The sequence below is a fragment of the Hoplias malabaricus genome, unplaced genomic scaffold (genome assembly GCF_029633855.1).
Source record: "Hoplias malabaricus isolate fHopMal1 unplaced genomic scaffold, fHopMal1.hap1 scaffold_305, whole genome shotgun sequence".
NCBI classification, from domain to species: domain Eukaryota; kingdom Metazoa; phylum Chordata; class Actinopteri; order Characiformes; family Erythrinidae; genus Hoplias; species Hoplias malabaricus.
The window spans coordinates 14,120-36,801 of NW_027101047.1; the positions used below are offsets into that span (position 1 = coordinate 14,120).

At 49.9% G+C, this 22,682-nt stretch overlaps 37 non-coding genes across 37 annotated transcripts; all 37 read left to right on the top strand.

Moving 5' to 3' along the window:
• The first annotated feature begins 828 nt into the window (after positions 1–828).
• trnal-uag (transfer RNA leucine (anticodon UAG)) lies at positions 829–910 on the top strand. The gene has a single exon. It is a non-coding gene; the product is annotated as a tRNA-Leu (tRNA).
• A 367-nt stretch (positions 911–1,277) lies between these two features.
• trnal-aag (transfer RNA leucine (anticodon AAG)) lies at positions 1,278–1,359 on the top strand. The gene has a single exon. It is a non-coding gene; the product is annotated as a tRNA-Leu (tRNA).
• An 828-nt stretch (positions 1,360–2,187) lies between these two features.
• Positions 2,188–2,269, top strand: trnal-aag (transfer RNA leucine (anticodon AAG)). Its single transcript has one exon. It is a non-coding gene; the product is annotated as a tRNA-Leu (tRNA).
• A 379-nt stretch (positions 2,270–2,648) lies between these two features.
• Positions 2,649–2,730, top strand: trnal-uag (transfer RNA leucine (anticodon UAG)). Its single transcript has one exon. It is a non-coding gene; the product is annotated as a tRNA-Leu (tRNA).
• A 367-nt stretch (positions 2,731–3,097) lies between these two features.
• trnal-aag (transfer RNA leucine (anticodon AAG)) lies at positions 3,098–3,179 on the top strand. Its single transcript has one exon. It is a non-coding gene; the product is annotated as a tRNA-Leu (tRNA).
• Positions 3,180–3,558: 379 nt separating this feature from the next.
• trnal-uag (transfer RNA leucine (anticodon UAG)) lies at positions 3,559–3,640 on the top strand. Its single transcript has one exon. It is a non-coding gene; the product is annotated as a tRNA-Leu (tRNA).
• Positions 3,641–4,007: 367 nt separating this feature from the next.
• On the top strand, positions 4,008–4,089 carry trnal-aag (transfer RNA leucine (anticodon AAG)). The gene has a single exon. It is a non-coding gene; the product is annotated as a tRNA-Leu (tRNA).
• A 379-nt stretch (positions 4,090–4,468) lies between these two features.
• trnal-uag (transfer RNA leucine (anticodon UAG)) lies at positions 4,469–4,550 on the top strand. Its single transcript has one exon. It is a non-coding gene; the product is annotated as a tRNA-Leu (tRNA).
• A 367-nt stretch (positions 4,551–4,917) lies between these two features.
• Positions 4,918–4,999, top strand: trnal-aag (transfer RNA leucine (anticodon AAG)). Its single transcript has one exon. It is a non-coding gene; the product is annotated as a tRNA-Leu (tRNA).
• A 379-nt stretch (positions 5,000–5,378) lies between these two features.
• On the top strand, positions 5,379–5,460 carry trnal-uag (transfer RNA leucine (anticodon UAG)). Its single transcript has one exon. It is a non-coding gene; the product is annotated as a tRNA-Leu (tRNA).
• A 367-nt stretch (positions 5,461–5,827) lies between these two features.
• On the top strand, positions 5,828–5,909 carry trnal-aag (transfer RNA leucine (anticodon AAG)). The gene has a single exon. It is a non-coding gene; the product is annotated as a tRNA-Leu (tRNA).
• Positions 5,910–6,288: 379 nt separating this feature from the next.
• On the top strand, positions 6,289–6,370 carry trnal-uag (transfer RNA leucine (anticodon UAG)). The gene has a single exon. It is a non-coding gene; the product is annotated as a tRNA-Leu (tRNA).
• Positions 6,371–7,198: 828 nt separating this feature from the next.
• trnal-uag (transfer RNA leucine (anticodon UAG)) lies at positions 7,199–7,280 on the top strand. The gene has a single exon. It is a non-coding gene; the product is annotated as a tRNA-Leu (tRNA).
• Positions 7,281–7,647: 367 nt separating this feature from the next.
• Positions 7,648–7,729, top strand: trnal-aag (transfer RNA leucine (anticodon AAG)). The gene has a single exon. It is a non-coding gene; the product is annotated as a tRNA-Leu (tRNA).
• An 828-nt stretch (positions 7,730–8,557) lies between these two features.
• trnal-aag (transfer RNA leucine (anticodon AAG)) lies at positions 8,558–8,639 on the top strand. Its single transcript has one exon. It is a non-coding gene; the product is annotated as a tRNA-Leu (tRNA).
• Positions 8,640–9,018: 379 nt separating this feature from the next.
• trnal-uag (transfer RNA leucine (anticodon UAG)) lies at positions 9,019–9,100 on the top strand. The gene has a single exon. It is a non-coding gene; the product is annotated as a tRNA-Leu (tRNA).
• A 1,277-nt stretch (positions 9,101–10,377) lies between these two features.
• trnal-aag (transfer RNA leucine (anticodon AAG)) lies at positions 10,378–10,459 on the top strand. The gene has a single exon. It is a non-coding gene; the product is annotated as a tRNA-Leu (tRNA).
• Positions 10,460–10,838: 379 nt separating this feature from the next.
• trnal-uag (transfer RNA leucine (anticodon UAG)) lies at positions 10,839–10,920 on the top strand. Its single transcript has one exon. It is a non-coding gene; the product is annotated as a tRNA-Leu (tRNA).
• Positions 10,921–11,287: 367 nt separating this feature from the next.
• On the top strand, positions 11,288–11,369 carry trnal-aag (transfer RNA leucine (anticodon AAG)). Its single transcript has one exon. It is a non-coding gene; the product is annotated as a tRNA-Leu (tRNA).
• Positions 11,370–11,748: 379 nt separating this feature from the next.
• Positions 11,749–11,830, top strand: trnal-uag (transfer RNA leucine (anticodon UAG)). The gene has a single exon. It is a non-coding gene; the product is annotated as a tRNA-Leu (tRNA).
• An 828-nt stretch (positions 11,831–12,658) lies between these two features.
• trnal-uag (transfer RNA leucine (anticodon UAG)) lies at positions 12,659–12,740 on the top strand. The gene has a single exon. It is a non-coding gene; the product is annotated as a tRNA-Leu (tRNA).
• Positions 12,741–13,107: 367 nt separating this feature from the next.
• Positions 13,108–13,189, top strand: trnal-aag (transfer RNA leucine (anticodon AAG)). The gene has a single exon. It is a non-coding gene; the product is annotated as a tRNA-Leu (tRNA).
• Positions 13,190–13,568: 379 nt separating this feature from the next.
• On the top strand, positions 13,569–13,650 carry trnal-uag (transfer RNA leucine (anticodon UAG)). Its single transcript has one exon. It is a non-coding gene; the product is annotated as a tRNA-Leu (tRNA).
• Positions 13,651–14,478: 828 nt separating this feature from the next.
• trnal-uag (transfer RNA leucine (anticodon UAG)) lies at positions 14,479–14,560 on the top strand. The gene has a single exon. It is a non-coding gene; the product is annotated as a tRNA-Leu (tRNA).
• A 367-nt stretch (positions 14,561–14,927) lies between these two features.
• trnal-aag (transfer RNA leucine (anticodon AAG)) lies at positions 14,928–15,009 on the top strand. The gene has a single exon. It is a non-coding gene; the product is annotated as a tRNA-Leu (tRNA).
• A 379-nt stretch (positions 15,010–15,388) lies between these two features.
• Positions 15,389–15,470, top strand: trnal-uag (transfer RNA leucine (anticodon UAG)). The gene has a single exon. It is a non-coding gene; the product is annotated as a tRNA-Leu (tRNA).
• Positions 15,471–16,298: 828 nt separating this feature from the next.
• Positions 16,299–16,380, top strand: trnal-uag (transfer RNA leucine (anticodon UAG)). The gene has a single exon. It is a non-coding gene; the product is annotated as a tRNA-Leu (tRNA).
• Positions 16,381–17,208: 828 nt separating this feature from the next.
• Positions 17,209–17,290, top strand: trnal-uag (transfer RNA leucine (anticodon UAG)). The gene has a single exon. It is a non-coding gene; the product is annotated as a tRNA-Leu (tRNA).
• A 367-nt stretch (positions 17,291–17,657) lies between these two features.
• On the top strand, positions 17,658–17,739 carry trnal-aag (transfer RNA leucine (anticodon AAG)). Its single transcript has one exon. It is a non-coding gene; the product is annotated as a tRNA-Leu (tRNA).
• A 1,289-nt stretch (positions 17,740–19,028) lies between these two features.
• On the top strand, positions 19,029–19,110 carry trnal-uag (transfer RNA leucine (anticodon UAG)). The gene has a single exon. It is a non-coding gene; the product is annotated as a tRNA-Leu (tRNA).
• A 367-nt stretch (positions 19,111–19,477) lies between these two features.
• Positions 19,478–19,559, top strand: trnal-aag (transfer RNA leucine (anticodon AAG)). The gene has a single exon. It is a non-coding gene; the product is annotated as a tRNA-Leu (tRNA).
• Positions 19,560–19,938: 379 nt separating this feature from the next.
• trnal-uag (transfer RNA leucine (anticodon UAG)) lies at positions 19,939–20,020 on the top strand. The gene has a single exon. It is a non-coding gene; the product is annotated as a tRNA-Leu (tRNA).
• Positions 20,021–20,387: 367 nt separating this feature from the next.
• On the top strand, positions 20,388–20,469 carry trnal-aag (transfer RNA leucine (anticodon AAG)). The gene has a single exon. It is a non-coding gene; the product is annotated as a tRNA-Leu (tRNA).
• Positions 20,470–20,848: 379 nt separating this feature from the next.
• Positions 20,849–20,930, top strand: trnal-uag (transfer RNA leucine (anticodon UAG)). The gene has a single exon. It is a non-coding gene; the product is annotated as a tRNA-Leu (tRNA).
• Positions 20,931–21,297: 367 nt separating this feature from the next.
• Positions 21,298–21,379, top strand: trnal-aag (transfer RNA leucine (anticodon AAG)). Its single transcript has one exon. It is a non-coding gene; the product is annotated as a tRNA-Leu (tRNA).
• Positions 21,380–21,758: 379 nt separating this feature from the next.
• On the top strand, positions 21,759–21,840 carry trnal-uag (transfer RNA leucine (anticodon UAG)). Its single transcript has one exon. It is a non-coding gene; the product is annotated as a tRNA-Leu (tRNA).
• Positions 21,841–22,207: 367 nt separating this feature from the next.
• trnal-aag (transfer RNA leucine (anticodon AAG)) lies at positions 22,208–22,289 on the top strand. Its single transcript has one exon. It is a non-coding gene; the product is annotated as a tRNA-Leu (tRNA).
• The last annotated feature ends 393 nt before the right edge of the window (positions 22,290–22,682 follow it).

Sequence of the window (22,682 nt, forward strand, 5' to 3'; positions counted from 1 at the left end):
GCGAAGCTTTTGTGAAGATGTTGGCTCGGTCCATCCTTGGAAAAGCGCCATGTTGAAAATGTCTGTGGCAAGAGCTTGCGTGTACGATGTTGGTGTAGTATCAATGAACGGCAGATGTCCTTGTGGTGGGCTTTTGTTAGACTGATTTCCACATCCTCTGTGTTCACTGGGCGTCTGTTTTATTAATTTTTCTAAAAGATCAGTTGCTTAGTAAATGATCTCAAAAGTTATATTGTTCTCACCAATGCAGTGCGGCACGAGGTTGACCCCAAATATGTCCGCCGATAGAAGAAGAAAAGCAGACACTTTAGCGTCCAAGTGGATAAACTATGCCGTTGCCATTGCAGTGCGAAAGCCGCACGAAGCCGGTAGCGTGGCCGAGCGGTCTAAGGCGCTGGATTAAGGCTCCAGTCTCTTCGCAGGCGTGGGTTCAAATCCCACCGCTGCCAAAGAAGGTTTTGAAGAAACCACCATCCAAGCTGTTGAGCAGCTTATACTCAACTTGGCGCCCTCTGTTGCTCTTTTCAACAGCAGCAACTTGGAAGAGTCGGCTTGACGTTTCTTCAATTCCTTCAAGTTCTCCAATATTCAAAGGGCGTAGGATGGCCCAAGCTGGCCGAACCAACGGAGAACACATCAAAAGAATGCCCAACACGCAGGCGGCCGTATAAAGCAAACCATAAAGCCGCGTCGGCCAGTCCGAAGTCTTAGGAATCTAGCGCTTCTTTGTCTGTATCTGCCAATAGATGACTTGACTGAGATTCTCTAGCTCGCGTGTTACGCCCCCTTCTGTTTTGGCTAGGAATAAGAGGGCCGGGGCTTCTCGGCGGTAGTGTGGCCGAGTGGTCGAAGGCGCTGGATTTAGGCTCCAGTCTCTGTGGAGGCGTGGGTTCGAATCCCACCACTGCCAGCGAAGCTTTTGTGAAGATGTTGGCTCGGTCCATCCTTGGAAAAGCGCCATGTTGAAAATGTCTGTGGCAAGAGCTTGCGTGTACGATGTTGGTGTAGTATCAATGAACGGCAGATGTCCTTGTGGTGGGCTTTTGTTAGACTGATTTCCACATCCTCTGTGTTCACTGGGCGTCTGTTTTATTAATTTTTGTAAAAGATCAGTTGCTTAGTAAATGATCTCAAAAGTTATATTGTTCTCACCAATGCAGTGCGGCACGAGGTTGACCCCAAATATGTCCGCCGATAGAAGAAGAAAAGCAGACACTTTAGCGTCCAAGTGGATAAACTATGCCGTTGCCATTGCAGTGCGAAAGCCGCACGAAGCCGGTAGCGTGGCCGAGCGGTCTAAGGCGCTGGATTAAGGCTCCAGTCTCTTCGGAGGCGTGGGTTCAAATCCCACCGCTGCCAAAGAAGGTTTTGAAGAAACCACCATCCAAGCTGTTGAGCAGCTTATACTCAACTTGGCGCCCTCTGTTGCTCTTTTCAACAGCAGCAACTTGGAAGAGTCGGCTTGACGTTTCTTCAATTCCTTCAAGTTCTCCAATATTCAAAGGGCGTAGGATGGCCCAAGCTGGCCGAACCAACGGAGAACACAACAAAAGAATGCCCAACACGCAGGCGGCCGTATAAAGCAAACCATAAAGCCGCGTCGGCCAGTCCGAAGTCTTAGGAATCTAGCGCTTCTTTGTCTGCATCTGCCAATAGATGACTTGACTGAGATTCTCTAGCTCGCGTGTTACGCCCCCTTCTGTTTTGGCTAGGAATAAGAGAGCCGGGGCTTCTCGGAGGTAGTGTGGCCGAGTGGTCGAAGGCACTGGATTTAGGCTCCAGTCTCTGTGGAGGCGTGGGTTCCAATCCCACCACTGTCAGCGAAGCTTTTGTGAAGATGTTGGCTCGGTCCATCCTTGGAAAAGCGCCATGTTGAAAATGTCTGTGGCAAGAGCTTGCGTGTACGATGTTGGTGTAGTATCAATGAACGGCAGATGTCCTTGTGGTGGGCTTTTGTTAGACTGATTTCCACATCCTCTGTGTTCACTGGGCGTCTGTTTTATTAATTTTTGTAAAAGATCAGTTGCTTAGTAAATGATCTCAAAAGTTATATTGTTCTCACCAATGCAGTGCGGCACGAGGTTGACCCCAAATATGTCCGCCGATAGAAGAAGAAAAGCAGACACTTTAGCGTCCAAGTGGATAAACTATGCCGTTGCCATTGCAGTGCGAAAGCCGCACGAAGCCGGTAGCGTGGCCGAGCGGTCTAAGGCGCTGGATTAAGGCTCCAGTCTCTTCGGAGGCGTGGGTTCAAATCCCACCGCTGCCAAAGAAGGTTTTGAAGAAACCACCATCCAAGCTGTTGAGCAGCTTATACTCAAATTGGCGCCCTCTGTTGCTCTTTTCAACAGCAGCAACTTGGAAGAGTCGGCTTGACGTTTCTTCAATTCCTTCAAGTTCTCCAATATTCAAAGGGCGTAGGATGGCCCAAGCTGGCCGAACCAACGGAGAACACATCAAAAGAATGCCCAACACGCAGGCGGCCGTATAAAGCAAACCATAAAGCCGCGTCGGCCAGTCCGAAGTCTTAGGAATCTAGCGCTTCTTTGTCTGCATCTGCCAATAGATGACTTGACTGAGATTCTCTAGCTCGCGTGTTACGCCCCCTTCTGTTTTGGCTAGGAATAAGAGGGCCGGGGCTTCTCGGCGGTAGTGTGGCCGAGTGGTCGAAGGCGCTGGATTTAGGCTCCAGTCTCTGTGGAGGCGTGGGTTCGAATCCCACCACTGCCAGCGAAGCTTTTGTGAAGATGTTGGCTCGGTCCATCCTTGGAAAAGCGCCATGTTGAAAATGTCTGTGGCAAGAGCTTGCGTGTACGATGTTGGTGTAGTATCAATGAACGGCAGATGTCCTTGTGGTGGGCTTTTGTTAGACTGATTTCCACATCCTCTGTGTTCACTGGGCGTCTGTTTTATTAATTTTTGTAAAAGATCAGTTGCTTAGTAAATGATCTCAAAAGTTATATTGTTCTCACCAATGCAGTGCGGCACGAGGTTGACCCCAAATATGTCCGCCGATAGAAGAAGAAAAGCAGACACTTTAGCGTCCAAGTGGATAAACTATGCCATTGCCATTGCAGTGCGAAAGCCGCACGAAGCCGGTAGCGTGGCCGAGCGGTCTAAGGCGCTGGATTAAGGCTCCAGTCTCTTCGGAGGCGTGGGTTCAAATCCCACCGCTGCCAAAGAAGGTTTTGAAGAAACCACCATCCAAGCTGTTGAGCAGCTTATACTCAAATTGGCGCCCTCTGTTGCTCTTTTCAACAGCAGCAACTTGGAAGAGTCGGCTTGACGTTTCTTCAATTCCTTCAAGTTCTCCAATATTCAAAGGGCGTAGGATGGCCCAAGCTGGCCGAACCAACGGAGAACACGTCAAAAGAATGCCCAACACGCAGGCGGCCGTATAAAGCAAACCATAAAGCCGCGTCGGCCAGTCCGAAGTCTTAGGAATCTAGCGCTTCTTTGTCTGCATCTGCCAATAGATGACTTGACTGAGATTCTCTAGCTCGCGTGTTACGCCCCCTTCTGTTTTGGCTAGGAATAAGAGGGCCGGGGCTTCTCGGCGGTAGTGTGGCCGAGTGGTCGAAGGCGCTGGATTTAGGCTCCAGTCTCTGTGGAGGCGTGGGTTCGAATCCCACCACTGCCAGCGAAGCTTTTGTGAAGATGTTGGCTCGGTCCATCCTTGGAAAAGCGCCATGTTGAAAATGTCTGTGGCAAGAGCTTGCGTGTACGATGTTGGTGTAGTATCAATGAACGGCAGATGTCCTTGTGGTGGGCTTTTGTTAGACTGATTTCCACATCCTCTGTGTTCACTGGGCGTCTGTTTTATTAATTTTTGTAAAAGATCAGTTGCTTAGTAAATGATCTCAAAAGTTATATTGTTCTCACCAATGCAGTGCGGCACGAGGTTGACCCCAAATATGTCCGCCGATAGAAGAAGAAAAGCAGACACTTTAGCGTCCAAGTGGATAAACTATGCCGTTGCCATTGCAGTGCGAAAACCGCACGAAGCCGGTAGCGTGGCCGAGCGGTCTAAGGCGCTGGATTAAGGCTCCAGTCTCTTCGGAGGCGTGGGTTCAAATCCCACCGCTGCCAAAGAAGGTTTTGAAGAAACCACCATCCAAGCTGTTGAGCAGCTTATACTCAAATTGGCGCCCTCTGTTGCTCTTTTCAACAGCAGCAACTTGGAAGAGTCGGCTTGACGTTTCTTCAATTCCTTCAAGTTCTCCAATATTCAAAGGGCGTAGGATGGCCCAAGCTGGCCGAACCAACGGAGAACACATCAAAAGAATGCCCAACACGCAGGCGGCCGTATAAAGCAAACCATAAAGCCGCGTCGGCCAGTCCGAAGTCTTAGGAATCTAGCGCTTCTTTGTCTGCATCTGCCAATAGATGACTTGACTGAGATTCTCTAGCTCGCGTGTTACGCCCCCTTCTGTTTTGGCTAGGAATAAGAGGGCCGGGGCTTCTCGGAGGTAGTGTGGCCGAGTGGTCGAAGGCGCTGGATTTAGGCTCCAGTCTCTGTGGAGGCGTGGGTTCGAATCCCACCACTGCCAGCGAAGCTTTTGTGAAGATGTTGGCTCGGTCCATCCTTGGAAAAGCGCCATGTTGAAAATGTCTGTGGCAAGAGCTTGCGTGTACGATGTTGGTGTAGTATCAATGAACGGCAGATGTCCTTGTGGTGGGCTTTTGTTAGACTGATTTCCACATCCTCTGTGTTCACTGGGCGTCTGTTTTATTAATTTTTGTAAAAGATCAGTTGCTTAGTAAATGATCTCAAAAGTTATATTGTTCTCACCAATGCAGTGCGGCACGAGGTTGACCCCAAATATGTCCGCCGATAGAAGAAGAAAAGCAGACACTTTAGCGTCCAAGTGGATAAACTATGCCGTTACCATTGCAGTGCGAAAGCCGCACGAAGCCGGTAGCGTGGCCGAGCGGTCTAAGGCGCTGGATTAAGGCTCCAGTCTCTTCGGAGGCGTGGGTTCAAATCCCACCGCTGCCAAAGAAGGTTTTGAAGAAACCACCATCCAAGCTGTTGAGCAGCTTATACTCAACTTGGCGCCCTCTGTTGCTCTTTTCAACAGCAGCAACTTGGAAGAGTCGGCTTGACGTTTCTTCAATTCCTTCAAGTTCTCCAATATTCAAAGGGCGTAGGATGGCCCAAGCTGGCCGAACCAACGGAGAACACATCAAAAGAATGCCCAACACGCAGGCGGCCGTATAAAGCAAACCATAAAGCCGCGTCGGCCAGTCCGAAGTCTTAGGAATCTAGCGCTTCTTAGTCTGCATCTGCCAATAGATGACTTGACTGAGATTCTCTAGCTCGCGTGTTACGCCCCCTTCTGTTTTGGCTAGGAATAAGAGGGCCGGGGCTTCTCGGCGGTAGTGTGGCCGAGTGGTCGAAGGCGCTGGATTTAGGCTCCAGTCTCTGTGGAGGCGTGGGTTCGAATCCCACCACTGCCAGCGAAGCTTTTGTGAAGATGTTGGCTCGGTCCATCCTTGGAAAAGCGCCATGTTGAAAATGTCTGTGGCAAGAGCTTGCGTGTACGATGTTGGTGTAGTATCAATGAACGGCAGATGTCCTTGTGGTGGGCTTTTGTTAGACTGATTTCCACATCCTCTGTGTTCACTGGGCGTCTGTTTTATTAATTTTTGTAAAAGATCAGTTGCTTAGTAAATGATCTCAAAAGTTATATTGTTCTCACCAATGCAGTGCGGCACGAGGTTGACCCCAAATATGTCCGCCGATAGAAGAAGAAAAGCAGACACTTTAGCGTCCAAGTGGATAAACTATGCCGTTGCCATTGCAGTGCGAAAGCCGCACGAAGCCGGTAGCGTGGCCGAGCGGTCTAAGGCGCTGGATTAAGGCTCCAGTCTCTTCGGAGGCGTGGGTTCAAATCCCACCGCTGCCAAAGAAGGTTTTGAAGAAACCACCATCCAAGCTGTTGAGCAGCTTATACTCAAATTGGCGCCCTCTGTTGCTCTTTTCAACAGCAGCAACTTGGAAGAGTCGGCTTGACGTTTCTTCAATTCCTTCAAGTTCTCCAATATTCAAAGGGCGTAGGATGGCCCAAGCTGGCCGAACCAACGGAGAACACGTCAAAAGAATGCCCAACACGCAGGCGGCCGTATAAAGCAAACCATAAAGCCGCGTCGGCCAGTCCGAAGTCTTAGGAATCTAGCGCTTCTTTGTCTGCATCTGCCAATAGATGACTTGACTGAGATTCTCTAGCTCGCGTGTTACGCCCCCTTCTGTTTTGGCTAGGAATAAGAGGGCCGGGGCTTCTCGGAGGTAGTGTGGCCGAGTGGTCGAAGGCGCTGGATTTAGGCTCCAGTCTCTGTGGAGGCGTGGGTTCGAATCCCACCACTGCCAGCGAAGCTTTTGTGAAGATGTTGGCTCGGTCCATCCTTGGAAAAGCGCCATGTTGAAAATGTCTGTGGCAAGAGCTTGCGTGTACGATGTTGGTGTAGTATCAATGAACGGCAGATGTCCTTGTGGTGGGCTTTTGTTAGACTGATTTCCACATCCTCTGTGTTCACTGGGCGTCTGTTTTATTAATTTTTGTAAAAGATCAGTTGCTTAGTAAATGATCTCAAAAGTTATATTGTTCTCACCAATGCAGTGCGGCACGAGGTTGACCCCAAATATGTCCGCCGATAGAAGAAGAAAAGCAGACACTTTAGCGTCCAAGTGGATAAACTATGCCGTTGCCATTGCAGTGCGAAAGCCGCACGAAGCCGGTAGCGTGGCCGAGCGGTCTAAGGCGCTGGATTAAGGCTCCAGTCTCTTCGCAGGCGTGGGTTCAAATCCCACCGCTGCCAAAGAAGGTTTTGAAGAAACCACCATCCAAGCTGTTGAGCAGCTTATACTCAACTTGGCGCCCTCTGTTGCTCTTTTCAACAGCAGCAACTTGGAAGAGTCGGCTTGACGTTTCTTCAATTCCTTCAAGTTCTCCAATATTCAAAGGGCGTAGGATGGCCCAAGCTGGCCGAACCAACGGAGAACACATCAAAAGAATGCCCAACACGCAGGCGGCCGTATAAAGCAAACCATAAAGCCGCGTCGGCCAGTCCGAAGTCTTAGGAATCTAGCGCTTCTTTGTCTGTATCTGCCAATAGATGACTTGACTGAGATTCTCTAGCTCGCGTGTTACGCCCCCTTCTGTTTTGGCTAGGAATAAGAGGGCCGGGGCTTCTCGGCGGTAGTGTGGCCGAGTGGTCGAAGGCGCTGGATTTAGGCTCCAGTCTCTGTGGAGGCGTGGGTTCGAATCCCACCACTGCCAGCGAAGCTTTTGTGAAGATGTTGGCTCGGTCCATCCTTGGAAAAGCGCCATGTTGAAAATGTCTGTGGCAAGAGCTTGCGTGTACGATGTTGGTGTAGTATCAATGAACGGCAGATGTCCTTGTGGTGGGCTTTTGTTAGACTGATTTCCACATCCTCTGTGTTCACTGGGCGTCTGTTTTATTAATTTTTGTAAAAGATCAGTTGCTTAGTAAATGATCTCAAAAGTTATATTGTTCTCACCAATGCAGTGCGGCACGAGGTTGACCCCAAATATGTCCGCCGATAGAAGAAGAAAAGCAGACACTTTAGCGTCCAAGTGGATAAACTATGCCGTTGCCATTGCAGTGCGAAAGCCGCACGAAGCCGGTAGCGTGGCCGAGCGGTCTAAGGCGCTGGATTAAGGCTCCAGTCTCTTCGGAGGCGTGGGTTCAAATCCCACCGCTGCCAAAGAAGGTTTTGAAGAAACCACCATCCAAGCTGTTGAGCAGCTTATACTCAACTTGGCGCCCTCTGTTGCTCTTTTCAACAGCAGCAACTTGGAAGAGTCGGCTTGACGTTTCTTCAATTCCTTCAAGTTCTCCAATATTCAAAGGGCGTAGGATGGCCCAAGCTGGCCGAACCAACGGAGAACACAACAAAAGAATGCCCAACACGCAGGCGGCCGTATAAAGCAAACCATAAAGCCGCGTCGGCCAGTCCGAAGTCTTAGGAATCTAGCGCTTCTTTGTCTGCATCTGCCAATAGATGACTTGACTGAGATTCTCTAGCTCGCGTGTTACGCCCCCTTCTGTTTTGGCTAGGAATAAGAGAGCCGGGGCTTCTCGGAGGTAGTGTGGCCGAGTGGTCGAAGGCACTGGATTTAGGCTCCAGTCTCTGTGGAGGCGTGGGTTCCAATCCCACCACTGTCAGCGAAGCTTTTGTGAAGATGTTGGCTCGGTCCATCCTTGGAAAAGCGCCATGTTGAAAATGTCTGTGGCAAGAGCTTGCGTGTACGATGTTGGTGTAGTATCAATGAACGGCAGATGTCCTTGTGGTGGGCTTTTGTTAGACTGATTTCCACATCCTCTGTGTTCACTGGGCGTCTGTTTTATTAATTTTTGTAAAAGATCAGTTGCTTAGTAAATGATCTCAAAAGTTATATTGTTCTCACCAATGCAGTGCGGCACGAGGTTGACCCCAAATATGTCCGCCGATAGAAGAAGAAAAGCAGACACTTTAGCGTCCAAGTGGATAAACTATGCCGTTGCCATTGCAGTGCGAAAGCCGCACGAAGCCGGTAGCGTGGCCGAGCGGTCTAAGGCGCTGGATTAAGGCTCCAGTCTCTTCGGAGGCGTGGGTTCAAATCCCACCGCTGCCAAAGAAGGTTTTGAAGAAACCACCATCCAAGCTGTTGAGCAGCTTATACTCAAATTGGCGCCCTCTGTTGCTCTTTTCAACAGCAGCAACTTGGAAGAGTCGGCTTGACGTTTCTTCAATTCCTTCAAGTTCTCCAATATTCAAAGGGCGTAGGATGGCCCAAGCTGGCCGAACCAACGGAGAACACATCAAAAGAATGCCCAACACGCAGGCGGCCGTATAAAGCAAACCATAAAGCCGCGTCGGCCAGTCCGAAGTCTTAGGAATCTAGCGCTTCTTTGTCTGCATCTGCCAATAGATGACTTGACTGAGATTCTCTAGCTCGCGTGTTACGCCCCCTTCTGTTTTGGCTAGGAATAAGAGGGCCGGGGCTTCTCGGAGGTAGTGTGGCCGAGTGGTCGAAGGCGCTGGATTTAGGCTCCAGTCTCTGTGGAGGCGTGGGTTCGAATCCCACCACTGCCAGCGAAGCTTTTGTGAAGATGTTGGCTCGGTCCATCCTTGGAAAAGCGCCATGTTGAAAATGTCTGTGGCAAGAGCTTGCGTGTACGATGTTGGTGTAGTATCAATGAACGGCAGATGTCCTTGTGGTGGGCTTTTGTTAGACTGATTTCCACATCCTCTGTGTTCACTGGGCGTCTGTTTTATTAATTTTTGTAAAAGATCAGTTGCTTAGTAAATGATCTCAAAAGTTATATTGTTCTCACCAATGCAGTGCGGCACGAGGTTGACCCCAAATATGTCCGCCGATAGAAGAAGAAAAGCAGACACTTTAGCGTCCAAGTGGATAAACTATGCCGTTGCCATTGCAGTGCGAAAGCCGCACGAAGCCGGTAGCGTGGCCGAGCGGTCTAAGGCGCTGGATTAAGGCTCCAGTCTCTTCGCAGGCGTGGGTTCAAATCCCACCGCTGCCAAAGAAGGTTTTGAAGAAACCACCATCCAAGCTGTTGAGCAGCTTATACTCAACTTGGCGCCCTCTGTTGCTCTTTTCAACAGCAGCAACTTGGAAGAGTCGGCTTGACGTTTCTTCAATTCCTTCAAGTTCTCCAATATTCAAAGGGCGTAGGATGGCCCAAGCTGGCCGAACCAACGGAGAACACAACAAAAGAATGCCCAACACGCAGGCGGCCGTATAAAGCAAACCATAAAGCCGCGTCGGCCAGTCCGAAGTCTTAGGAATCTAGCGCTTCTTTGTCTGCATCTGCCAATAGATGACTTGACTGAGATTCTCTAGCTCGCGTGTTACGCCCCCTTCTGTTTTGGCTAGGAATAAGAGAGCCGGGGCTTCTCGGAGGTAGTGTGGCCGAGTGGTCGAAGGCACTGGATTTAGGCTCCAGTCTCTGTGGAGGCGTGGGTTCGAATCCCACCACTGCCAGCGAAGCTTTTGTGAAGATGTTGGCTCGGTCCATCCTTGGAAAAGCGCCATGTTGAAAATGTCTGTGGCAAGAGCTTGCGTGTACGATGTTGGTGTAGTATCAATGAACGGCAGATGTCCTTGTGGTGGGCTTTTGTTAGACTGATTTTCACATCCTCTGTGTTCACTGGGCGTCTGTTTTATTAATTTTTGTAAAAGATCAGTTGCTTAGTAAATGATCTCAAAATTTATATTGTTCTCACCAATGCAGTGCGGCACGAGGTTGACCCCAAATATGTCCGCCGATAGAAGAAGAAAAGCAGACACTTTAGCGTCCAAGTGGATAAACTATGCCGTTGCCATTGCAGTGCGAAAGCCGCACGAAGCCGGTAGCGTGGCCGAGCGGTCTAAGGCGCTGGATTAAGGCTCCAGTCTCTTCGGAGGCGTGGGTTCAAATCCCACCGCTGCCAAAGAAGGTTTTGAAGAAACCACCATCCAAGCTGTTGAGCAGCTTATACTCAAATTGGCGCCCTCTGTTGCTCTTTTCAACAGCAGCAACTTGGAAGAGTCGGCTTGACGTTTCTTCAATTCCTTCAAGTTCTCCAATATTCAAAGGGCGTAGGATGGCCCAAGCTGGCCGAACCAACGGAGAACACGTCAAAAGAATGCCCAACACGCAGGCGGCCGTATAAAGCAAACCATAAAGCCGCGTCGGCCAGTCCGAAGTCTTAGGAATCTAGCGCTTCTTTGTCTGCATCTGCCAATAGATGACTTGACTGAGATTCTCTAGCTCGCGTGTTACGCCCCCTTCTGTTTTGGCTAGGAATAAGAGGGCCGGGGCTTCTCGGAGGTAGTGTGGCCGAGTGGTCGAAGGCGCTGGATTTAGGCTCCAGTCTCTGTGGAGGCGTGGGTTCGAATCCCACCACTGCCAGCGAAGCTTTTGTGAAGATGTTGGCTCGGTCCATCCTTGGAAAAGCGCCATGTTGAAAATGTCTGTGGCAAGAGCTTGCGTGTACGATGTTGGTGTAGTATCAATGAACGGCAGATGTCCTTGTGGTGGGCTTTTGTTAGACTGATTTCCACATCCTCTGTGTTCACTGGGCGTCTGTTTTATTAATTTTTGTAAAAGATCAGTTGCTTAGTAAATGATCTCAAAAGTTATATTGTTCTCACCAATGCAGTGCGGCACGAGGTTGACCCCAAATATGTCCGCCGATAGAAGAAGAAAAGCAGACACTTTAGCGTCCAAGTGGATAAACTATGCCGTTGCCATTGCAGTGCGAAAGCCGCACAAAGCCGGTAGCGTGGCCGAGCGGTCTAAGGCGCTGGATTAAGGCTCCAGTCTCTTCGGAGGCGTGGGTTCAAATCCCACCGCTGCCAAAGAAGGTTTTGAAGAAACCACCATCCAAGCTGTTGAGCAGCTTATACTCAAATTGGCGCCCTCTGTTGCTCTTTTCAACAGCAGCAACTTGGAAGAGTCGGCTTGACGTTTCTTCAATTCCTTCAAGTTCTCCAATATTCAAAGGGCGTAGGATGGCCCAAGCTGGCCGAACCAACGGAGAACACATCAAAAGAATGCCCAACACGCAGGCGGCCGTATAAAGCAAACCATAAAGCCGCGTCGGCCAGTCCGAAGTCTTAGGAATCTAGCGCTTCTTTGTCTGCATCTGCCAATAGATGACTTGACTGAGATTCTCTAGCTCGCGTGTTACGCCCCCTTCTGTTTTGGCTAGGAATAAGAGGGCCGGGGCTTCTCGGCGGTAGTGTGGCCGAGTGGTCGAAGGCGCTGGATTTAGGCTCCAGTCTCTGTGGAGGCGTGGGTTCGAATCCCACCACTGCCAGCGAAGCTTTTGTGAAGATGTTGGCTCGGTCCATCCTTGGAAAAGCGCCATGTTGAAAATGTCTGTGGCAAGAGCTTGCGTGTACGATGTTGGTGTAGTATCAATGAACGGCAGATGTCCTTGTGGTGGGCTTTTGTTAGACTGATTTCCACATCCTCTGTGTTCACTGGGCGTCTGTTTTATTAATTTTTGTAAAAGATCAGTTGCTTAGTAAATGATCTCAAAAGTTATATTGTTCTCACCAATGCAGTGCGGCACGAGGTTGACCCCAAATATGTCCGCCGATAGAAGAAGAAAAGCAGACACTTTAGCGTCCAAGTGGATAAACTATGCCGTTGCCATTGCAGTGCGAAAGCCGCACGAAGCCGGTAGCGTGGCCGAGCGGTCTAAGGCGCTGGATTAAGGCTCCAGTCTCTTCGGAGGCGTGGGTTCAAATCCCACCACTGCCAAAGAAGGTTTTGAAGAAACCACCATCCAAGCTGTTGAGCAGCTTATACTCAACTTGGCGCCCTCTGTTGCTCTTTTCAACAGCAGCAACTTGGAAGAGTCGGCTTGACGTTTCTTCAATTCCTTCAAGTTCTCCAATATTCAAAGGGCGTAGGATGGCCCAAGCTGGCCGAACCAACGGAGAACACATCAAAAGAATGCCCAACACGCAGGCGGCCGTATAAAGCAAACCATAAAGCCGCGTCGGCCAGTCCGAAGTCTTAGGAATCTAGCGCTTCTTTGTCTGTATCTGCCAATAGATGACTTGACTGAGATTCTCTAGCTCGCGTGTTACGCCCCCTTCTGTTTTGGCTAGGAATAAGAGGGCCGGGGCTTCTCGGCGGTAGTGTGGCCGAGTGGTCGAAGGCGCTGGATTTAGGCTCCAGTCTCTGTGGAGGCGTGGGTTCGAATCCCACCACTGCCAGCGAAGCTTTTGTGAAGATGTTGGCTCGGTCCATCCTTGGAAAAGCGCCATGTTGAAAATGTCTGTGGCAAGAGCTTGCGTGTACGATGTTGGTGTAGTATCAATGAACGGCAGATGTCCTTGTGGTGGGCTTTTGTTAGACTGATTTCCACATCCTCTGTGTTCACTGGGCGTCTGTTTTATTAATTTTTGTAAAAGATCAGTTGCTTAGTAAATGATCTCAAAAGTTATATTGTTCTCACCAATGCAGTGCGGCACGAGGTTGACCCCAAATATGTCCGCCGATAGAAGAAGAAAAGCAGACACTTTAGCGTCTAAGTGGATAAACTATGCCGTTGCCATTGCAGTGCGAAAGCCGCACGAAGCCGGTAGCGTGGCCGAGCGGTCTAAGGCGCTGGATTAAGGCTCCAGTCTCTTCGGAGGCGTGGGTTCAAATCCCACCGCTGCCAAAGAAAGTTTTGAAGAAACCACCATCCAAGCTGTTGAGCAGCTTATACTCAACTTGGCGCCCTCTGTTGCTCTTTTCAACAGCAGCAACTTGGAAGAGTCGGCTTGACGTTTCTTCAATTCCTTCAAGTTCTCCAATATTCAAAGGGCGTAGGATGGCCCAAGCTGGCCGAACCAACGGAGAACACATCAAAAGAATGCCCAACACGCAGGCGGCCGTATAAAGCAAACCATAAAGCCGCGTCGGCCAGTCCGAAGTCTTAGGAATCTAGCGCTTCTTTGTCTGCATCTGCCAATAGATGACTTGACTGAGATTCTCTAGCTCGCGTGTTACGCCCCCTTCTGTTTTGGCTAGGAATAAGAGAGCCGGGGCTTCTCGGCGGTAGTGTGGCCGAGTGGTCGAAGGCGCTGGATTTAGGCTCCAGTCTCTGTGGAGGCGTGGGTTCGAATCCCACCACTGCCAGCGAAGCTTTTGTGAAGATGTTGGCTCGGTCCATCCTTGGAAAAGTGCCATGTTGAAAATGTCTGTGGCAAGACCTTGCGTGTACGATGTTGATGTAGTATCAATAAACGGCAGATGTCCTTGTGGTGGGCTTTTGTTAGACTGATTTCCACATCCTCTGTGTTCACTGGGCGTCTGTTTTATTAATTTTTGTAAAAGATCAGTTGCTTAGTAAATGATCTCAAAAGTTATATTGTTCTCACCAATGCAGTGCGGCACGAGGTTGACCCCAAATATGTCCGCCGATAGAAGAAGAAAAGCAGACACTTTAGCGTCCAAGTGGATAAACTATGCCGTTGCCATTGCAGTGCGAAAGCCGCACGAAGCCGGTAGCGTGGCCTAGCGGTCTAAGGCCCTGGATTAAGGCTCCAGTCTCTTCGGAGGCGTGGGTTCAAATCCCACCTCTGCCAAAGAAGGTTTTGAAGAAACCACCATCCAAGCTGTTGAGCAGCTTATACTCAAATTGGCGCCCTCTGTTGCTCTTTTCAACAGCAGCAACTTGGAAGAGTCGGCTTGACGTTTCTTCAATTCCTTCAAGTTCTCCAATATTCAAAGGGCGTAGGATGGCCCAAGCTGGCCGAACCAACGGAGAACACATCAAAAGAATGCCCAACACGCAGGCGGCCGTATAAAGCAAACCATAAAGCCGCGTCGGCCAGTCCGAAGTCTTAGGAATCTAGCGCTTCTTAGTCTGCATCTGCCAATAGATGACTTGACTGAGATTCTCTAGCTCGCGTGTTACGCCCCCTTCTGTTTTGGCTAGGAATAAGAGGGCCGGGGCTTCTCGGCGGTAGTGTGGCCGAGTGGTCGAAGGCGCTGGATTTAGGCTCCAGTCTCTGTGGAGGCGTGGGTTCGAATCCCACCACTGCCAGCGAAGCTTTTGTGAAGATGTTGGCTCGGTCCATCCTTGGAAAAGCGCCATGTTGAAAATGTCTGTGGCAAGAGCTTGCGTGTACGATGTTGGTGTAGTATCAATGAACGGCAGATGTCCTTGTGGTGGGCTTTTGTTAGACTGATTTCCACATCCTCTGTGTTCACTGGGCGTCTGTTTTATTAATTTTTGTAAAAGATCAGTTGCTTAGTAAATGATCTCAAAAGTTATATTGTTCTCACCAATGCAGTGCGGCACGAGGTTGACCCCAAATATGTCCGCCGATAGAAGAAGAAAAGCAGACACTTTAGCGTCCAAGTGGATAAACTATGCCATTGCCATTGCAGTGCGAAAGCCGCACGAAGCCGGTAGCGTGGCCGAGCGGTCTAAGGCGCTGGATTAAGGCTCCAGTCTCTTCGGAGGCGTGGGTTCAAATCCCACCGCTGCCAAAGAAGGTTTTGAAGAAACCACCATCCAAGCTGTTGAGCAGCTTATACTCAAATTGGCGCCCTCTGTTGCTCTTTTCAACAGCAGCAACTTGGAAGAGTCGGCTTGACGTTTCTTCAATTCCTTCAAGTTCTCCAATATTCAAAGGGCGTAGGATGGCCCAAGCTGGCCGAACCAACGGAGAACACATCAAAAGAATGCCCAACACGCAGGCGGCCGTATAAAGCAAACCATAAAGCCGCGTCGGCCAGTCCGAAGTCTTAGGAATCTAGCGCTTCTTTGTCTGCATCTGCCAATAGATGACTTGACTGAGATTCTCTAGCTCGCGTGTTACGCCCCCTTCTGTTTTGGCTAGGAATAAGAGAGCCGGGGCTTCTCGGCGGTAGTGTGGCCGAGTGGTCGAAGGCGCTGGATTTAGGCTCCAGTCTCTGTGGAGGCGTGGGTTCGAATCCCACCACTGCCAGCGAAGCTTTTGTGAAGATGTTGGCTCGGTCCATCCTTGGAAAAGCGCCATGTTGAAAATGTCTGTGGCAAGACCTTGCGTGTACGATGTTGGTGTAGTATCAATAAACGGCAGATGTCCTTGTGGTGGGCTTTTGTTAGACTGATTTCCACATCCTCTGTGTTCACTGGGCGTCTGTTTTATTAATTTTTGTAAAAGATCAGTTGCTTAGTAAATGATCTCAAAAGTTATATTGTTCTCACCAATGCAGTGCGGCACGAGGTTGACCCCAAATATGTCCGCCGATAGAAGAAGAAAAGCAGACACTTTAGCGTCCAAGTGGATAAACTATGCCGTTGCCATTGCAGTGCGAAAGCCGCACGAAGCCGGTAGCGTGGCCTAGCGGTCTAAGGCGCTGGATTAAGGCTCCAGTCTCTTCGGAGGCGTGGGTTCAAATCCCACCGCTGCCAAAGAAGGTTTTGAAGAAACCACCATCCAAGCTGTTGAGCAGCTTATACTCAAATTGGCGCCCTCTGTTGCTCTTTTCAACAGCAGCAACTTGGAAGAGTCGGCTTGACGTTTCTTCAATTCCTTCAAGTTCTCCAATATTCAAAGGGCGTAGGATGGCCCAAGCTGGCCGAACCAACGGAGAACACATCAAAAGAATGCCCAACACGCAGGCGGCCGTATAAAGCAAACCATAAAGCCGCGTCGGCCAGTCCGAAGTCTTAGGAATCTAGCGCTTCTTTGTCTGCATCTGCCAATAGATGACTTGACTGAGATTCTCTAGCTCGCGTGTTACGCCCCCTTCTGTTTTGGCTAGGAATAAGAGAGCCGGGGCTTCTCGGCGGTAGTGTGGCCGAGTGGTCGAAGGCGCTGGATTTAGGCTCCAGTCTCTGTGGAGGCGTGGGTTCGAATCCCACCACTGCCAGCGAAGCTTTTGTGAAGATGTTGGCTCGGTCCATCCTTGGAAAAGCGCCATGTTGAAAATGTCTGTGGCAAGACCTTGCGTGTACGATGTTGGTGTAGTATCAATAAACGGCAGATGTCCTTGTGGTGGGCTTTTGTTAGACTGATTTCCACATCCTCTGTGTTCACTGGGCGTCTGTTTTATTAATTTTTGTAAAAGATCAGTTGCTTAGTAAATGATCTCAAAAGTTATATTGTTCTCACCAATGCAGTGCGGCACGAGGTTGACCCCAAATATGTCCGCCGATAGAAGAAGAAAAGCAGACACTTTAGCGTCCAAGTGGATAAACTATGCCGTTGCCATTGCAGTGCGAAAGCCGCACGAAGCCGGTAGCGTGGCCTAGCGGTCTAAGGCGCTGGATTAAGGCTCCAGTCTCTTCGGAGGCGTGGGTTCAAATCCCACCGCTGCCAAAGAAGGTTTTGAAGAAACCACCATCCAAGCTGTTGAGCAGCTTATACTCAAATTGGCGCCCTCTGTTGCTCTTTTCAACAGCAGCAACTTGGAAGAGTCGGCTTGACGTTTCTTCAATTCCTTCAAGTTCTCCAATATTCAAAGGGCGTAGGATGGCCCAAGCTGGCCGAACCAACGGAGAACACATCAAAAGAATGCCCAACACGCAGGCGGCCGTATAAAGCAAACCATAAAGCCGCGTCGGCCAGTCCGAAGTCTTAGGAATCTAGCGCTTCTTAGTCTGCATCTGCCAATAGATGACTTGACTGAGATTCTCTAGCTCGCGTGTTACGCCCCCTTCTGTTTTGGCTAGGAATAAGAGGGCCGGGGCTTCTCGGCGGTAGTGTGGCCGAGTGGTCGAAGGCGCTGGATTTAGGCTCCAGTCTCTGTGGAGGCGTGGGTTCGAATCCCACCACTGCCAGCGAAGCTTTTGTGAAGATGTTGGCTCTGTCCATCCTTGGAAAAGCGCCATGTTGAAAATGTCTGTGGCAAGAGCTTGCGTGTACGATGTTGGTGTAGTATCAATGAACGGCAGATGTCCTTGTGGTGGGCTTTTGTTAGACTGATTTCCACATCCTCTGTGTTCACTGGGCGTCTGTTTTATTAATTTTTGTAAAAGATCAGTTGCTTAGTAAATGATCTCAAAAGTTATATTGTTCTCACCAATGCAGTGCGGCACGAGGTTGACCCCAAATATGTCCGCCGATAGAAGAAGAAAAGCAGACACTTTAGCGTCCAAGTGGATAAACTATGCCGTTGCCATTGCAGTGCGAAAGCCGCACGAAGCCGGTAGCGTGGCCGAGCGGTCTAAGGCGCTGGATTAAGGCTCCAGTCTCTTCGGAGGCGTGGGTTCAAATCCCACCGCTGCCAAAGAAGGTTTTGAAGAAACCACCATCCAAGCTGTTGAGCAGCTTATACTCAAATTGGCGCCCTCTGTTGCTCTTTTCAACAGCAGCAACTTGGAAGAGTCGGCTTGACGTTTCTTCAATTCCTTCAAGTTCTCCAATATTCAAAGGGCGTAGGATGGCCCAAGCTGGCCGAACCAACGGAGAACACATCAAAAGAATGCCCAACACGCAGGCGGCCGTATAAAGCAAACCATAAAGCCGCGTCGGCCAGTCCGAAGTCTTAGGAATCTAGCGCTTCTTTGTCTGCATCTGCCAATAGATGACTTGACTGAGATTCTCTAGCTCACGTGTTACGCCCCCTTCTGTTTTGGCTAGGAATAAGAGGGCCGGGGCTTCTCGGAGGTAGTGTGGCCGAGTGGTCGAAGGCGCTGGATTTAGGCTCCAGTCTCTGTGGAGGCGTGGGTTTGAATCCCACCACTGCCAGCGAAGCTTTTGTGAAGATGTTGGCTCGGTCCATCCTTGGAAAAGCGCCATGTTGAAAATGTCTGTGGCAAGAGCTTGCGTGTACGATGTTGGTGTAGTATCAATGAACGGCAGATGTCCTTGTGGTGGGCTTTTGTTAGACTGATTCCCACATCCTCTGTGTTCACTGGGCGTCTGTTTTATTAATTTTTGTAAAAGATCAGTTGCTTAGTAAATGATCTCAAAAGTTATATTGTTCTCACCAATGCAGTGCGGCACGAGGTTGACCCCAAATATGTCCGCCGATAGAAGAAGAAAAGCAGACACTTTAGCGTCCAAGTGGATAAACTATGCCGTTGCCATTGCAGTGCGAAAGCCGCACGAAGCCGGTAGCGTGGCCGAGCGGTCTAAGGTGCTGGATTAAGGCTCCAGTCTCTTCGGAGGCGTGGGTTCAAATCCCACCGCTGCCAAAGAAGGTTTTGAAGAAACCACCATCCAAGCTGTTGAGCAGCTTATACTCAACTTGGCGCCCTCTGTTGCTCTTTTCAACAGCAGCAACTTGGAAGAGTCGGCTTGACGTTTCTTCAATTCCTTCAAGTTCTCCAATATTCAAAGGGCGTAGGATGGCCCAAGCTGGCCGAACCAACGGAGAACACATCAAAAGAATGCCCAACACGCAGGCGGCCGTATAAAGCAAACCATAAAGCCGCGTCGGCCAGTCCGAAGTCTTAGGAATCTAGCGCTTCTTTGTCTGTATCTGCCAATAGATGACTTGACTGAGATTCTCTAGCTCGCGTGTTACGCCCCCTTCTGTTTTGGCTAGGAATAAGAGGGCCGGGGCTTCTCGGCGGTAGTGTGGCCGAGTGGTCGAAGGCGCTGGATTTAGGCTCCAGTCTCTGTGGAGGCGTGGGTTCGAATCCCACCACTGCCAGCGAAGCTTTTGTGAAGATGTTGGCTCGGTCCATCCTTGGAAAAGCGCCATGTTGAAAATGTCTGTGGCAAGAGCTTGCGTGTACGATGTTGGTGTAGTATCAATGAACGGCAGATGTCCTTGTGGTGGGCTTTTGTTAGACTGATTTCCACATCCTCTGTGTTCACTGGGCGTCTGTTTTATTAATTTTTGTAAAAGATCAGTTGCTTAGTAAATGATCTCAAAAGTTATATTGTTCTCACCAATGCAGTGCGGCACGAGGTTGACCCCAAATATGTCCGCCGATAGAAGAAGAAAAGCAGACACTTTAGCGTCCAAGTGGATAAACTATGCCGTTGCCATTGCAGTGCGAAAGCAACACGAAGCCGGTAGCGTGGCCGAGCGGTCTAAGGCGCTGGATTAAGGCTCCAGTCTCTTCGGAGGCGTGGGTTCAAATCCCACCGCTGCCAAAGAAGGTTTTGAAGAAACCACCATCCAAGCTGTTGAGCAGCTTATACTCAACTTGGCACCCTCTGTTGCTCTTTTCAACAGCAGCAACTTGGAAGAGTCGGCTTGACGTTTCTTCAATTCCTTCAAGTTCTCCAATATTCAAAGGGCGTAGGATGGCCCAAGCTGGCCGAACCAACGGAGAACACATCAAAAGAATGCCCAACACGCAGGCGGCCGTATAAAGCAAACCATAAAGCCGCGTCGGCCAGTCCGAAGTCTTAGGAATCTAGCGCTTCTTTGTCTGCATCTGCCAATAGATGACTTGACTGAGATTCTCTAGCTCGCGTGTTACGCCCCCTTCTGTTTTGGCTAGGAATAAGAGGGCCGGGGCTTCTCGGAGGTAGTGTGGCCGAGTGGTCGAAGGCGCTGGATTTAGGCTCCAGTCTCTGTGGAGGCGTGGGTTCGAATCCCACCACTGCCAGCGAAGCTTTTGTGAAGATGTTGGCTCGGTCCATCCTTGGAAAAGCGCCATGTTGAAAATGTCTGTGGCAAGAGCTTGCGTGTACGATGTTGGTGTAGTATCAATGAACGGCAGATGTCCTTGTGGTGGGCTTTTGTTAGACTGATTTCCACATCCTCTGTGTTCACTGGGCGTCTGTTTTATTAATTTTTGTAAAAGATCAGTTGCTTAGTAAATGATCTCAAAAGTTATATTGTTCTCACCAATGCAGTGCGGCACGAGGTTGACCCCAAATATGTCCGCCGATAGAAGAAGAAAAGCAGACACTTTAGCGTCCAAGTGGATAAACTATGCCGTTGCCATTGCAGTGCGAAAGCCGCACGAAGCCGGTAGCGTGGCCGAGCGGTCTAAGGCGCTGGATTAAGGCTCCAGTCTCTTCGGAGGCGTGGGTTCAAATCCCACCGCTGCCAACGAAGGTTTTGAAGAAACCACCATCCAAGCTGTTGAGCAGCTTATACTCAAATTGGCGCCCTCTGTTGCTCTTTTCAACAGCAGCAACTTGGAAGAGTCGGCTTGACGTTTCTTCAATTCCTTCAAGTTCTCCAATATTCAAAGGGCGTAGGATGGCCCAAGCTGGCCGAACCAACGGAGAACACATCAAAAGAATGCCCAACACACAGGCGGCCGTATAAAGCAAACCATAAAGCCGCGTCGGCCAGTCCGAAGTCTTAGGAATCTAGCGCTTCTTAGTCTGCATCTGCCAATAGATGACTTGACTGAGATTCTCTAGCTCGCGTGTTACGCCCCCTTCTGTTTTGGCTAGGAATAAGAGGGCCGGGGCTTCTCGGCGGTAGTGTGGCCGAGTGGTCGAAGGCGCTGGATTTAGGCTCCAGTCTCTGTGGAGGCGTGGGTTCGAATCCCACCACTGCCAGCGAAGCTTTTGTGAAGATGTTGGCTCGGTCCATCCTTGGAAAAGCGCCATGTTGAAAATGTCTGTGGCAAGACCTTGCGTGTACGATGTTGGTGTAGTATCAATGAACGGCAGATGTCCTTGTGGTGGGCTTTTGTTAGACTGATTTCCACATCCTCTGTGTTCACTGGGCGTCTGTTTTATTAATTTTTGTAAAAGATCAGTTGCTTAGTAAATGATCTCAAAAGTTATATTGTTCTCACCAATGCAGTGCGGCACGAGGTTGACCCCAAATATGTCCGCCGATAGAAGAAGAAAAGCAGACACTTTAGCGTCCAAGTGGATAAACTATGCCGTTGCCATTGCAGTGCGAAAGCCGTACGAAGCCGGTAGCGTGGCCGAGCGGTCTAAGGCGCTGGATTAAGGCTCCAGTCTCTTCGGAGGCGTGGGTTCAAATCCCACCGCTGCCAAAGAAGGTTTTGAAGAAACCACCATCCAAGCTGTTGAGCAGCTTATACTCAAATTGGCGCCCTCTGTTGCTCTTTTCAACAGCAGCAACTTGGAAGAGTCGGCTTGACGTTTCTTCAATTCCTTCAAGTTCTCCAATATTCAAAGGGCGTAGGATGGCCCAAGCTGGCCGAACCAACGGAGAACACATCAAAAGAATGCCCAACACGCAGGCGGCCGTATAAAGCAAACCATAAAGCCGCGTCGGCCAGTCCGAAGTCTTAGGAATCTAGCGCTTCTTTGTCTGCATCTGCCAATAGATGACTTGACTGAGATTCTCTAGCTCGCGTGTTACGCCCCCTTCTGTTTTGGCTAGGAATAAGAGGGCCGGGGCTTCTCGGCGGTAGTGTGGCCGAGTGGTCGAAGGCGCTGGATTTAGGCTCCAGTCTCTGTGGAGGCGTGGGTTCGAATCCCACCACTGCCAGCGAAGCTTTTGTGAAGATGTTGGCTCGGTCCATCCTTGGAAAAGCGCCATGTTGAAAATGTCTGTGGCAAGAGCTTGCGTGTACGATGTTGGTGTAGTATCAATGAACGGCAGATGTCCTTGTGGTGGGCTTTTGTTAGACTGATTTCCACATCCTCTGTGTTCACTGGGCGTCTGTTTTATTAATTTTTGTAAAAGATCAGTTGCTTAGTAAATGATCTCAAAAGTTATATTGTTCTCACCAATGCAGTGCGGCACGAGGTTGACCCCAAATATGTCCGCCGATAGAAGAAGAAAAGCAGACACTTTAGCGTCCAAGTGGATAAACTATGCCGTTGCCATTGCAGTGCGAAAGCAACACGAAGCCGGTAGCGTGGCCGAGCGGTCTAAGGCGCTGGATTAAGGCTCCAGTCTCTTCGGAGGCGTGGGTTCAAATCCCACCGCTGCCAAAGAAGGTTTTGAAGAAACCACCATCCAAGCTGTTGAGCAGCTTATACTCAACTTGGCACCCTCTGTTGCTCTTTTCAACAGCAGCAACTTGGAAGAGTCGGCTTGACGTTTCTTCAATTCCTTCAAGTTCTCCAATATTCAAAGGGCGTAGGATGGCCCAAGCTGGCCGAACCAACGGAGAACACATCAAAAGAATGCCCAACACGCAGGCGGCCGTATAAAGCAAACCATAAAGCCGCGTCGGCCAGTCCGAAGTCTTAGGAATCTAGCGCTTCTTTGTCTGCATCTGCCAATAGATGACTTGACTGAGATTCTCTAGCTCGCGTGTTACGCCCCCTTCTGTTTTGGCTAGGAATAAGAGGGCCGGGGCTTCTCGGAGGTAGTGTGGCCGA